Source organism: Delphinus delphis, chromosome 13 (assembly GCF_949987515.2).
Source record: "Delphinus delphis chromosome 13, mDelDel1.2, whole genome shotgun sequence".
Classification (NCBI taxonomy): domain Eukaryota; kingdom Metazoa; phylum Chordata; class Mammalia; order Artiodactyla; family Delphinidae; genus Delphinus; species Delphinus delphis.
This window is the reverse complement of record NC_082695.1, coordinates 79,684,139-79,697,224: the sequence shown is the minus strand read 5'-3', so window position 1 is coordinate 79,697,224 and position 13,086 is coordinate 79,684,139. Positions and strand designations below refer to the sequence as shown.

Sequence of the window (13,086 nt, the reverse complement as noted above, 5' to 3'; positions counted from 1 at the left end):
GTTGACTTTTAAGATTACTGGTAGTCAGAGGGGAAAAGACAATATGTAACTTGTCTCCCTACCTGACTTATGCTTCTAGTTCCTGTAAAATGTCAAATTGAAGGTGACAAGGAGAAATCTTTCTACTTCAAAATGTAACAAGAAAAGTCTCAGCCATGTGGCCCACAAAGATGTGCAGGACATCATTTTTACTGACAGCAAAACAGACTTTTTTCCCACAGAGGCAAATCCAAACAAACCTCTTGCATTTTTATTATATTTACTTTCAAAAAGTCAAACATACTGTTAATATCCTTTTGGGATATAGCTGTTATTCTCTATTAACATATATATGAGATATTTGCCTAGATATAGGAACCCATCTAACACTGATTTAATAGACTGTGAGGAAACGGTAGTTCTACTACTTTGGCAAATAATTATTTTTCAAGGTGGTTTAGAATATATTCTTCCTAACATGTATTGTTTATTATGTATCCCCACTCCCCCAAAAGAATAAAAGAATCACTTGGTATGTGTTAAGCTTTGTATAAATGTGTGGCAAAATATAATGTAATATGATGAAGTTCCTGCCTTTAAGAAGCTAACTTTCTGTTTAAAGAGAAATGCCATCACAAGGCCAGTAATACATTCTTTTTTTAAAAAATAGATTTATTTATTTGTTTGTTAATTTATTTTTGGCTGTGTTGGATCTTTGTTGCTGCGTGCGGGCTTTCTCTAGTTGCAGCGAGTGAGAGCTGCTACTCTTTTTTGTGGTGTGCCGGCTTCTCATTGCGGTGGCTTCTCTTGTTGAGGAGCATGGGCTCTAGAGCACAGGCTCAATAAGGAATACATTCTTAAACAGGAGCATATGTGAGCACTGGGGAAGGGTACTAACATCCATGGTATGTGAAGGAAAGCTTCCCGCAGGAAGAGATGCTAGATTTACAGAGTGATCATGAGCTTTGCCGGCATAGCAACTCCCTAAATAAATTATGCCTTAGGAATCTTTTCATTATTTTATAATTATTGATTGTTTATTGATTGATCAACTGTATTCTGACAACCTAATTGGCTATATTATAAACTAGCAGGAAATTTGAACACCTTTGTTGTACAACAGATTTGAGGGGTTGGCTTTTGTTTGTTTTGTTTTGAAAAAGATCTATTTCGCTATTGAAAAAAAAGGCCAGCCATCTAGTTAACAAGAGCCTTTAAGCTAATCTGACTTTTATTTGTTCGATTTCCATATTGAATCTGACATTTTGGAGAGTATATGTATATATTCCCTCTTTCAAATAAGCTAGACCTTTTCCAAAGAATGGTTTGCATAATAAGATAGATAAATGATTTCTAGATCACAAAATCTAGTCTTACATCTAACTTATGGGATGGGGAAGTACAAGCACACAATGTATCAATTCCTACTATACAATTAGATGTAGAAGCAATGACTCTCATATTGGCTTCCCTTCCCCGTTATGACACCTGCCAAACCCTAGGAAACTGAATATGAGTGATCTCACTTTTAGCAGGTTCAGGTGGGATGAAGACTCATACCTGTTTCCATCAAAGCCATAAGAGTTTTAGTTCTTCCCCTCTCCTAAGTCCCCCGGCTTAGGGGAATGACTGTATATGGCCTTCAGTCTCTCACGGGCACAGAGAGACCCTGGACTCACCTTCAATCATCTTTCCTCAGAAAGCAGCTGAGGCAGGAGTGCAGCAGGAGGGATGTGTGACTGGGCACAGAGAGCAGCTCTGTCCAGTGAGTAACCTGGTGGCTGCTTGCAGCTCAGCCAGCAACATTCTAATATATTTACTGCTTCAAAATCCACATATTGGATGGGGGGACGGTAACGTCATCATTCTGGACACCGTGTATTTCACCTCTAGGAGCCCCTCGACTCAACAGTCACAGCCAAAGACACAGCGCTTTCCTCTAGGACCCTGGGGTTTGCTCCCCTTTGCTATCCTGAGTTTGGGAAGCGCACAGGAGCATATGAACTTGAAACATCTGCTGTCTCATTAGCATGATAATATTTCCTAAAGCCATGCCTGGTTTCAATTTGAGGGCTGCGGAATTTTCCAGAGTGGTCAGGTTTACTGCAAGAATTTATCTGGATATTTGGGGATTTAATTTTTCCTCGGCCAGTGGGTTGCCTTCATCAGGGCTGTAAGCAATCCGAAGCCCTAAAAGCTGGAATACTAGTCAGTAGCCAGTCATGGATGAATTTATATGGGAATTTGCCTGCTTCTGGAAAATCTTCCTGAGACAGTCAAAGTCACCATATAGCCCCAGGATTCACTTCAAAAAAATCTGAGACATTTTACTCTAAGGGGCGAATAGATCCAAGGTTGGCTGACAGACAGCAGGAGGGGCTGAGCAATGGTGTATCTGGTGCCAATTCTTCTGTAAAAGGCATTAAGTCCCTCACTCTCTCATCTCTCAATGGAACGAGCCAAAGTTCTAATAATGTGCCTGTTTACTGCCCACAGTGGCTACAAGTTTCTATCAGTTCTCAACACAGTGTTGGTACTCATCTGTTTAATTTTTTTTTTTTCTGAAATGAGTTAGTACTTTACCTCCTTGTATCAGTTCCGAGAGTACTAGCTGAATGTTAGTACTGTTTTTAGAGCAGTTAAACCTGAGGCTGCCTGAACGATTGGTGAGAAACTACTCTCCCCTCAAAGGGAGTCAGCAACAAGTCAGGCAGTTGTCTTGGAAACTACTTCTTAGTAGGTATCCATTAACAGGAGGACAGTTTGTTACCTGACTGACGATACATTTTACCAACTTTCACGGACTTCCCTCAAATTATGTTAATTAACCCATGAGGTTCTTGCCCGTCCTCTTCCAGAAGTCCACGCTCCTCTCAGCATCCCACCCTCATCACCAAAACTGTTAAAAACTATGAAGGGACAGAGATTCCAGTCTACCTGCAGACGAACACACGACACTGCTGCAGTTCCATGAAAGTCCGCAGGAGACAAGACACTCCTGGGTCAGAGACAGAGGACTTTATTACTCACACCAACAGTCATACCGAAGTATTAGTATTTTATTGTGCCAGTTCTCAGATTCCCAGAGGGTGGAAGGAAGAGGGCCAGGTGACACCTACACACACAGTGGGGTGTGTTACAGAAAAAGGACCCTGAATCGTTTTTAATGGACATTAAGCCTGACTGCCCTTTGCTCCAGAAGAAGACTATTGTTATTTATTTTACTGGTCAGTAAGCATGACCACATTTTGCTTCAGGAAAAGACACTACCTTGATGTCCCAAGACTGTCTCATTCCTATCAGTTCAGTACGGTACTGAGCAATGCCTTCTCCTCAATAATGCTACCATGTATCCCCATATTCCTCATTTAAGGTAAACTGTCATGCCTCAAATTCTCTATAAAGGTTGGAGTTTCAGTTGGTCATACTCTCTACCATAGGCCCTCATCTCTTGAGACAACAAATTGTAAGGTGATCTGGTTCCAAAATATCTGCCTTACATGATAGTGACTATTAGCAAATGTTATCAGATCCTCTCTGTCTCAAAAAAATGTAAAGTTAAAAATACAAAGAAAGTTTTAGTCAACTGGTAGAAGAAAAAGAAGGAATAAAATACAAAAATACAAATTGTGGCCTTTCTTGTATATTCTTAGCTCTGTCCCAGCTTTTCCATTTAAATACTTCACGTTCTTCTCTTTTACATTTAGAACCATTCAGTTCTTACTCAGTTCCCAATCCCAACACTTTTTTAGCAATATTTGATCAGAAACACCAAAGGTGCTTCTAGCTTCTTCTAGAAGGCAGTTGAGAGGCCATTAGTATTGTACCAGTCTTGTGGTATTATACACAACCAAAGCATTTTGTCACAATATTTTTTCCAAAACCGTAGTTTTCTCTCAAATAGGAATTTTGGAGTATAAAGTGTTCTCTATTCAATTATTCATAAATATATATTCAGTTTTGAACTTTTAATGAGGTTGTATCATATAGTTTATATTTTAATGCAAAAATAAAATGGGAACGTTTGCCAGGAGTACTTCAAAAGAAGTAAACTCAATGTACTGAGTAGAATGAGAAAAATATTCCCCCATCTGTTTCATACCTTTATAATAAGGTAGAAACGAATAAGACTGGATAGCAGACCTTGGGAAATATATTGAGGCTGAGATTATCTTAGAAAGATGTATTTGAACTCTGAGTGGAAACTACAATCTGGTGGGATTTCTCCCCTGAGAGAAATGTGTGTTAGCACTGTTACAAAATAGCTTATGGGAAAAACTGAATAATAAGAAAATCATTTATTTAAATGTTGCCCAGGCTACTTATGTGTTTCAACTGTCTTAACAATTGAATACCAGACATGAAGAAGATAGGGAAAATGTCCCTTTGACTTGGGCGTGTGGGCAGAAAGGAGAAAGGATAGCACTATTGTCTTACCTCTAATCTCATTCCCCCAAATCTTACCATGTATGCTGGCATATCCTCTTGGACGGAGCCTGGCCACTTGGGGGTATGATTCTTTTTATTACTTGCCTAATCCTAGTGAGGAATACAGGTTACATTAAAAAAAAATACTGGCTCTGTAGATTATTTACAGCAGCTGCCAAGCTCTCGACTCAAGGCTAAACTCTGTGTTACTGTGAGAAGTGGATGTTAAGGTGGGAACAGTTATACCAGAGATTTATTGGGGAAACGCCTGTGGAAGGTGAACAGTAAGGATGGACAGTCAAGGGAAACCTCAGACTACCGCTCCTTGAAAAGAAAGAGGGAAGGAAGCGTCGGTTAGAAAGCTTCAGACCACAGCACAGCTCCTGGACAGTCTCTGCCAGGCCTCTGGGGAGCAACCTGAGCAAAGTTTCCCGATGAAAAAGTCCAATGTTGGGAAGGAGTGTCTCCCACCAATCCCCCTGCCATGATCCATTACTGGCTGGGAAGAGGCCAGGCTCCAACTTTAACTGGAGACCATCAGTCAGCTATGCTCCCAGAAGCAGGTTCTTTGAATGAGATTTGAGTGGAGAACCTTCGTGGCCACCACAACCTACGTCAAGAGCTTTCTCCACCCTGCCCTGCTTATTATATTAGAATTAAGCCTCCATTGTGTGATGTTCTGCCCCTCTCTGCTTCTTGATTTCTTGGGATGCCTTTTCTTTGCTATATCTACAGTGAAACAATATGAATCTTAGTCCCTAATCAACTTCCCTATTAGCTACAGAAATCACTCATATGAAGCACTTTGGGATTTTATAAACTTTACACAGAGCATTTTTTAATGGTCATGAAGAAAGTTTGCTTTTTATAGCAATGTTTATGGGACTTCTTCCTTCCGTAACTGTTTCCTACCTCCCCACTTTTAATCATCTCCCTCCAGGCTGGGACTCTATACTCTCCCACCTCAGTTATCTAGAAAACTGTCTCCTCTCAATGGTACAAACCACAAAAGAACCGACAGATGCTCAAATTCAACCCAAAGCCATTATTAAATTATGCTTCTTAGCAAACACTTTTTTTTCTGAGAGGACCTCTGTCAACTACTAATATAATATACTATCATTCTCAACCAGAGACATGTAACTTGAGAATTTTAATCATAGTAATCATTTTCACTCTGTAAATTGTGTTCAATAGCATGGCTAATTCAAACTCTTATTCAGAGTTTAGACAGTTTCAGGTCTGAGATGCACATGAAAGCAGAGATAAGTGCATTTTCTGTTGCTCATTTCAGCCTTGAAATACTTATTTTACTAAGTAAACTCTAAGACCTGTTACTCTATTCCAAACAGCATACATCCTACTCCCTGATGTGGAATATCTGCTGCTGCTATTGCCATCTCAAACAAGTAACACACAAAAACTAATAACACAATTCAACAGTCCTGTCAGTGCATCAAGGAGGAGAGCAGTGGTCCTCTCTAGCCATCGGAGATTTGTAAAAACTAAGAGTCCTTGACGGCTCTCGGTTGCCTGGCAACCACCTTGCTATGGAAGGAGTGAACCTGTAGCATATTCATGTCTCAGTTGATCTTTGATACAGAAAATCTCTTTCCTGGATGAAGATTTAGAAATCCATAGTTTTTTTTAATCTAAGTGAATTATGATATAAAGTCATGAAAAATAGAGCTTGTCACCTTTTCCTGTTGCTCTTCTTGGTAGACTGAGGGCTGTTATGTTCCTTCCCCTGGAAAGTCAAAATGAGCAGAGTTAGGATGAGACTGCCAGGCAGAGAAAGAGGAAGTCACATGTCCCTTAGCTGCTTCCTGTTTCCTAAACCATAGGTTCTTATTTTTAAGCGGGGAGAGGGGTCAAAGCGCTTGGTGGTGGAAGAGATCTCTCCAGTCCAGAAAGAAATAAGAACCCGGTAGTCAGAGTACTCCACTGTACTCTTAATATCTCAAAGGTAATAAAATAGGGAAGACCGAATATCCTGGAACATTTAATTTAATAATATACCAATCTTCCTCACCTTACAGTGAGGTTATGTCCCAATAACCCCATTCTAAGCTGAAAATATCATAAGTCAAAAATGCATTTAGGGCTTCCCTGGTGGCGCAGTGGTTGAGAGTCCGCCTGCCGATGCAGGGGACACGGGTTCATGCCCCCGGTCCTGGAAGATCCCACATGCCGCGGAGTAGCTGGGCCCGTGAGCCATGGCCGCTGAGCCTGCGCGTCCGGAGCCTGTGCTCTGCAACGGGAGAGGCCACAACAGTGAGAGGCCGGCGTAACGAAAAAAAAAAAATTCATTTAATAAAGTTAACCCACCAAACGTAATAGTTTAGCCTGGCCTACATGAAATGAGCTCAGTACACCTACATTAGCCTACAGTTGGGCAAAATCACCTAACCCAAAGCCTGTTTTATAATAAAGTGTTGAATAGCTCACATAATGTATTGGATACTGTATGGAAAGTGAAAAGCAGCATGGTTGTCTGAGTACAGAATTGTTCAAGTGTCTCAGCTGTTTACCCTGGTGACTGCACGGCTGACGGAGCTACCACTGCCCAGCAACAGGAGAGAGGATCGAACCGCATATCACTACCCTGGGAAAGGCTCAAAATTCAAATTTTGAAGTAGTTTCTACTGAATGTGTCACTTTCCCATCATCTTAAAGTCAAAAGAACTGTAGGCCAAACCACCATCCTAAGTCAAGGAATGTCTGTATTTAAACAATTAAAGGTCACAGTAGAAAATCCACAGTATGTCCTAAAATGGTAACTATTACACAGGTAGCAATTTCTAGATTAATGTCGATGACTTATTCAAAATTCTTTGTTATTGTAAAAGCAACTTTTCTTCCTTCAGTGTCATTATTAACTCCTCATGTGAGCAAATTTACCATTTGCTTAAAAGAACGTTCAATACAATGAACAATTCCCTTAAAAGTGAGACCTAAATCAGAAATAGACTTGCTCATATAGTTAATATACATCAGTGCCTTCATTATTTCTACAGATTCACAGTTTTAAAATGGGAAATTGTTTTAAAAAAACTTACTAAGAATGATTAAGTCGCGGGTACAGTATTATTTTCTACTTATGATAATAAAATATCTAATGTCACCATGGTTAAATAATATTTGGACATTTAGCAGATACCTGAATGTATTCATGCTGTTCTGAAGTAATCTTTTTCTAGATATATCTCCCCACTGGTCATGGGGTGAGTGCTGAAAAGGCCGTGGCTGAATACTGTTTATCTCCTGGATACATGGATTTATTTTCAGGCATCTGATTCGAAAGAGTGCAATTTATAAATGTCTACCTCACAGACTATTCTCTAATTTAGCAAATCAAACAGAAAATCTTAGTAAATTATCCACCTACTGAAATAAAATCACATATTCTAGATTATGAGCTCTCATCAGCTAAATATATTTCAAGTACCCTAAATCAGAGAGGAAATGTCCATTTCAGGCACTGGAGGAGTGGGCTTGAGGTGGGGACTGTATTTCAAGCAGCACAAGTGGCGTGAACTGGTGAAGAGGGAGTGACGCTCAGGACTCAAAGTGCTGTATTTTGGGGAAAATAAGCATGTCTAGACCACAATTTCAGACAAGAAGCAACCTAAACTATCATGTGGTTCAACTGTCCACTTTGGAGGCAAGGACATTGAGGGAGTCTAGAATTAAGTAAGGAGCCCAAGGCCATTATAGTTAGTTGTTGACAAAAAGGAATACGATTTCTTTGGAGACAGATTATATGTAGAGGCTTTTCCATCATTCTATTTCTTGATCTGCAAATATTTTTCCCTTAAGTTAAGCATGTATTGCTTTTGTATTAAAAATTGTACTGTTGACAATAAAAGTAGTTTTATTTGTTTTATGTATTGAGAAGCTGAGGTGCAGGTTCAGGTATCATAAAGTAACTGGTATTAACTAAAAAGAAATATTCATGATCCAGAGTTATTGCTTGGTGTTCCAGGTGAGAAAACGTCAGAAAAAAATTAAATTATGGGAGTTTGGCAAAACATTAGTAATAAAGAAAAAAATTCATCACTACTTTTAACCTTTTTTTTTTTGCTTTTAAAATTTTATTTATTTTATGCGGCGGGCCGTTTCCGACCAGCAGAATAACGAGCCGCCACACGCAAGATTCTTCTCGTATCACACTTTATTGGAGCACAGCTTGGTTAAAGAAAAGATGGAAGGAAGACCCCGCAATCCTATAGCAGTCTGCTTATATAGGGATTAAGTACATGTGTCGCTCTGTGATTGGCTTTCGCCGATGGTGCGACTTGTGAGCCAGCATCGGATAGGTCGCTACTTTAAAACCTCATTAGCATACTTAGCGCAAGCGCAGTGGCCACAGGAAGGATGACTCAGCTTACTTCAGCTTCCTGCTGCGTGGCAGTTAGCTGACCGCGCCCTACAATTTTATTGAAGTATAGTTGATTTACAATGTTGTGTTAGTTTCTGGTGTACAGCAAAGTGATTCGGTTATACATGTGTATGTGTAACTACTTTTAATCTTTGTTTTTTTTTTTTGTTTTTTGTTTTTTTTTTGCGATACACGGGCCTCTCACTGTTGTGGCCTCTCCCGTTGCAGAGCACAGGCTCCAGACGCACAGGCTCAGCAGCCATGGCTCACGGGCCCAGCCGCTCCGCGGCATGTGGGATCTTTCCGGACTGGGGCACGAACCTGTGTACCCTGCATTGGCAGGCAGACTCTCAACCACTGCGCCACCAGGGAAGCCCACTACTTCTAATCTTAATGAGCATATTTTGTCAATAAAATTTGAGGTACAGTAGTTACACAGAATTATACATAATATAATTACGCGTATATGTATATGCACAGTGAACATAATTTCAGGTAAACAGTGTAACAGTTGAAGATAACAATTTGTTTATCTAAGCAATATCATAGATTTTGGTAAACACAACGTTAGAATCTGGCTAATAAACCAATACATCAATAGAAGTTAAATATATCATAAAGCTTTATTCAAGAGTACTTGGATTGGAAGCAAACAGCAGTAGACTTTTACAAAAATCCATATGCACTCAAAGATAGGCTTGTTACTTCATCTTATCGCTGATGTTAATTAAGTGCCAATTACTCTGTTTATTCCCATTTAAACAGAGATTTCATCAAATACTGATTTATGCCACCTGCAGCCTCAATCAGGCACCCTTCTGACTGATTCATAAGAAGTGAGCCAGGAACATAACAAAGGTTAAACATAACCAGCCTCACATAGAAAGGCCACAAGAAACAAATGTGTCCTTAGCTTTATTATTAAAATTAACATTAATGTTTAATCTATTTAACTGATGTCTAATTCATTGAAGTTAATCTAATAAAAGATGTAGCCATGGAAAAGTCTTTAATATACACATCAAAATGATGCAGTCAGTGACACCATCAGTGCTTAAGACTAGGGTCATTCTTAAATTACTCTGATGCTGTATTATTTGAAAGTAGTGATAATTCATGTACACTACTTCTCTCCAGGCACAATTATCTTCTCTCTGTGCACAATTTATCTAGGAGAAATTTTAAAAATTTAGCCTAACACATTCTAATTATTAAGTTATTAAGGTATCAGAAAACAACCTGAAGAACAGATTAGATCTGTTTACATTATCTATATACTAATAAAAAGGTTCTCTATTTCATGGATACTTCCATTATATCAAGAAATATTTACATGTTTTTTAAAAAAGCATTTGTTTGATAAAATATATTTCATTCTTTCTCCCCCAATTTCTTCAAGTCTCCAGAATCTCACTTAACAAGATTTCTCTCACTAACCAGATATAAAATAACACTTGATTCCACCAAAAAGTATTGAATAAGTGTCTGTAGATACGTTAATATCTTTAAATTATCACATGACACTCAGGGGCTTTACTGTAGTATCCTAAAGTTGTTCCAAGGCTTTTGAGAGGAAAACCTGCCATGAATGAAACAGGATGGCAATTCTGTAACTTCATAATTTATGTGAAAACCTGAGTTTGTCAGGTATAACAAAAGTTATGACAAATGGTTCAGTTCAACCTGTGAGGAACTGCCAGGTACCACCTCTCTTGATCTACACTTTTAAATCATTTTATCTTACGAAAGTAATGAGTTGGACTTTGCTCTTTTATATTTTCTACCTGTTTCTGTTTTTTTCTTTTTTTTAAATGAGTCTCTTGGTTATGATTCCTCCCATAAACTAAAGGTGATGCATTTAAAACTTTCCTTTCCATTTCCTGGGAACTCCAGTGTGGGTTTTTCTTTCTAGGATTCCCCGGTTTGGGCAACTTCAGTGTGTGAAAACCTCAAGTTCATGCTTTTGCACAGCAGAAAATCACTGAAATTGTCATACTTTACAATGCCTCACTCAATTTCAGGTACAGGTCTTTTGGGTTTGGGGGCAAGGGCCTGTATGTGTGGAAGTGTGTAGTTACAGTAATATATATTTTTGATAGATGGGGTGAAAGCTTCAACTTTATTAACATTCAGTTTAAAAAGCTTTACACCCATGATATAATAAGATACAGGAGTGCTGTTTCTTAAAGAAGTTACCTTTTGGGGTTCTTCTATGAAAAGACACAGGTTTCCTTCTCAGAAAGGTTTCTGCTGGGCTTCCCTGATGACGTAGTGGTTAAGAATCTGCCCGCCAATGCAGGCGACACGGGTTTGAGCCCTGGTCCGGGAAGATCCCACATGCTGCGGAGCAACTAAGCCCGTGCGCCACAACTACTGAGCCTGTGCTCTAGAGCACGCGAGCCACAACTACTGAGCCCGTGTGCTACAACTACTGAAGCCCGTGCGCCCAGAGCCTGTGATCCACAATGAGAGAAGCCATTGCAATAAGAAGCCCGCGCAACACAGCGAAGAGCAGCCCCCGCTCGCCTCAACTAGAGAAAGCCCGCACGCAGCAACGAAGGCCCAATGCAGCCAAAAATAAAAAAATAAATTTTAAAAAATAAATAAAATAAATAAAATTGTCGTGAAAACAAGAAAGCAAGCAAGCTTCTCTGCTATCTGGAGGGTGTAACAGATGGTGTCCAGGATGTCTTACACGGTGAGCAGATCCATCAGTGGCTCCAAGACCCCAGAGTGGACAGGCGGGATCAGTCAGTGCACAGTGCCCCTAGCTGTGAAGTTAGCCGTCGTCCAGATAGCCTCCTTCTGGCCATTAAACTTTCCACTTTTCAGCAGAGCCGCCAAGGGAGCATCATGCCACAAGCAACCAGCTGCTGGAGGAGCTGGTAGGGTCCCGGCTGCCTCCTCTGGATGGAGGACATGGGCCCTATCCATGCTGCGGGGGCACGCTCAGCATGCCTGTGTCAATGCCACCTGGGTCTGTGGCCTGCTCCAGGGACGATGACCCCTCAGTGTGGAGAGAGGGGGTTAAGACATTGAGTTCTGAGCTGGACAAGAGCTGGACCAGACTGGGCGGGACCCCTGCGTCCATCACGAGGCTGATGCACTTGCTGCAGCCCTCGCTGAGGTAGGACAGGGCTCAGTGGGTGTCCGAGAGAACCTCGCTGTCCTGGAGGTGCAGGAGGTAGGAGAGGATGGGCCACATCTACTTCACTGCTTTTTCTGAGAGCAGGGGCTCCTGTTTCAGCACGGGTTGGCCAAGGTCCACGTGATGTTCCGTAGCATTGAGACTGGTCTGGTAGATGACACCAGGGCCAGCAGGTGTGGGATGGCATTGCTCCAGATGATGTCTCAACTGTGGGCCGTCACCTGCTCTGTTACCAAGAGCCCCCCCGCCTGTTCACACACAGTTACGAGAGGAAGGCAAGAGCTCAGTCAAGGGCTGGATGCCCCCGCCCTTCCCCAGTGGCTGGCTAGGGTCTGCTCCCAAGTCCCTGAAGCAAAATGGGTCAGAGCCCAGGCTGCCTCTAGCTATGAACAGTGGTGATGTCTTCAGGAACTCCACCAGCCTGGGAACGAGCCCGGCTTCAACAATCAGTTTTAGAGGAGGGCTCTTTTCCTGGCCCCCTGGGCAGCCGAGAAATATAGGTCTGGATCTGAGGTATTCACACCATTGATTACTCATGAAAGGTGAGGCTGGTCAATTTGGTCAGCTTTTCAGATGCTGGGCTGGGGAAAGGCTGGTGATCTTCCTTCTCTTTAAGGCCTGCCCATTCTTCTCCACCTTCCAGAGCCCTAGGCTGACTGCCATCCTCTGTTGCCCCCTTAGAGATGCATCTTTGCCTGGGCCATAAATTCTCTCAGGCTCTCTTCTGGAGCTTCTGAAGTTGGCATATTGACTAGAAGAAGTAAACCACCTGTCAGGGAGCCACTGTGACTAATGAGATAGAAAGAAAGCAATATTCAAAGCCCAAAGCCAACTTCCAATTCATTAACTGAATACAACACACAACTTGATATCACCTACAATGTTATTTAACTTTCTTAGGTGCCAGTTCTTTCATCTGTAGATTAGTAGTGATAATACTTGACTTTTCTAAAATCCAAAGCTATTTTGAAAGAAGAAAATTATTAGTATATTAAAAAGTTTTTAAAATGTATAATTCTCATTAACATTCCTTAGGCAATGCAATGGTTTTTCATTATGATTCTGCCTTCTGTCAGCACAAGTTCTATGACCCAGATATGCTGGGGGTGAATCACCCCAGAAAAGAACAATGTGCACTTATGGTGATATT

The 13,086-nt window shown here is 40.9% G+C and overlaps 1 pseudogene; it reads right to left on the bottom strand.

Moving 5' to 3' along the window:
• Positions 1 to 11,206: 11,206 nt before the first annotated feature.
• LOC132436661 (importin subunit alpha-8-like) lies at positions 11,207 to 12,682 on the bottom strand (annotated as a pseudogene).
• Positions 12,683 to 13,086: the final 404 nt, after the last annotated feature.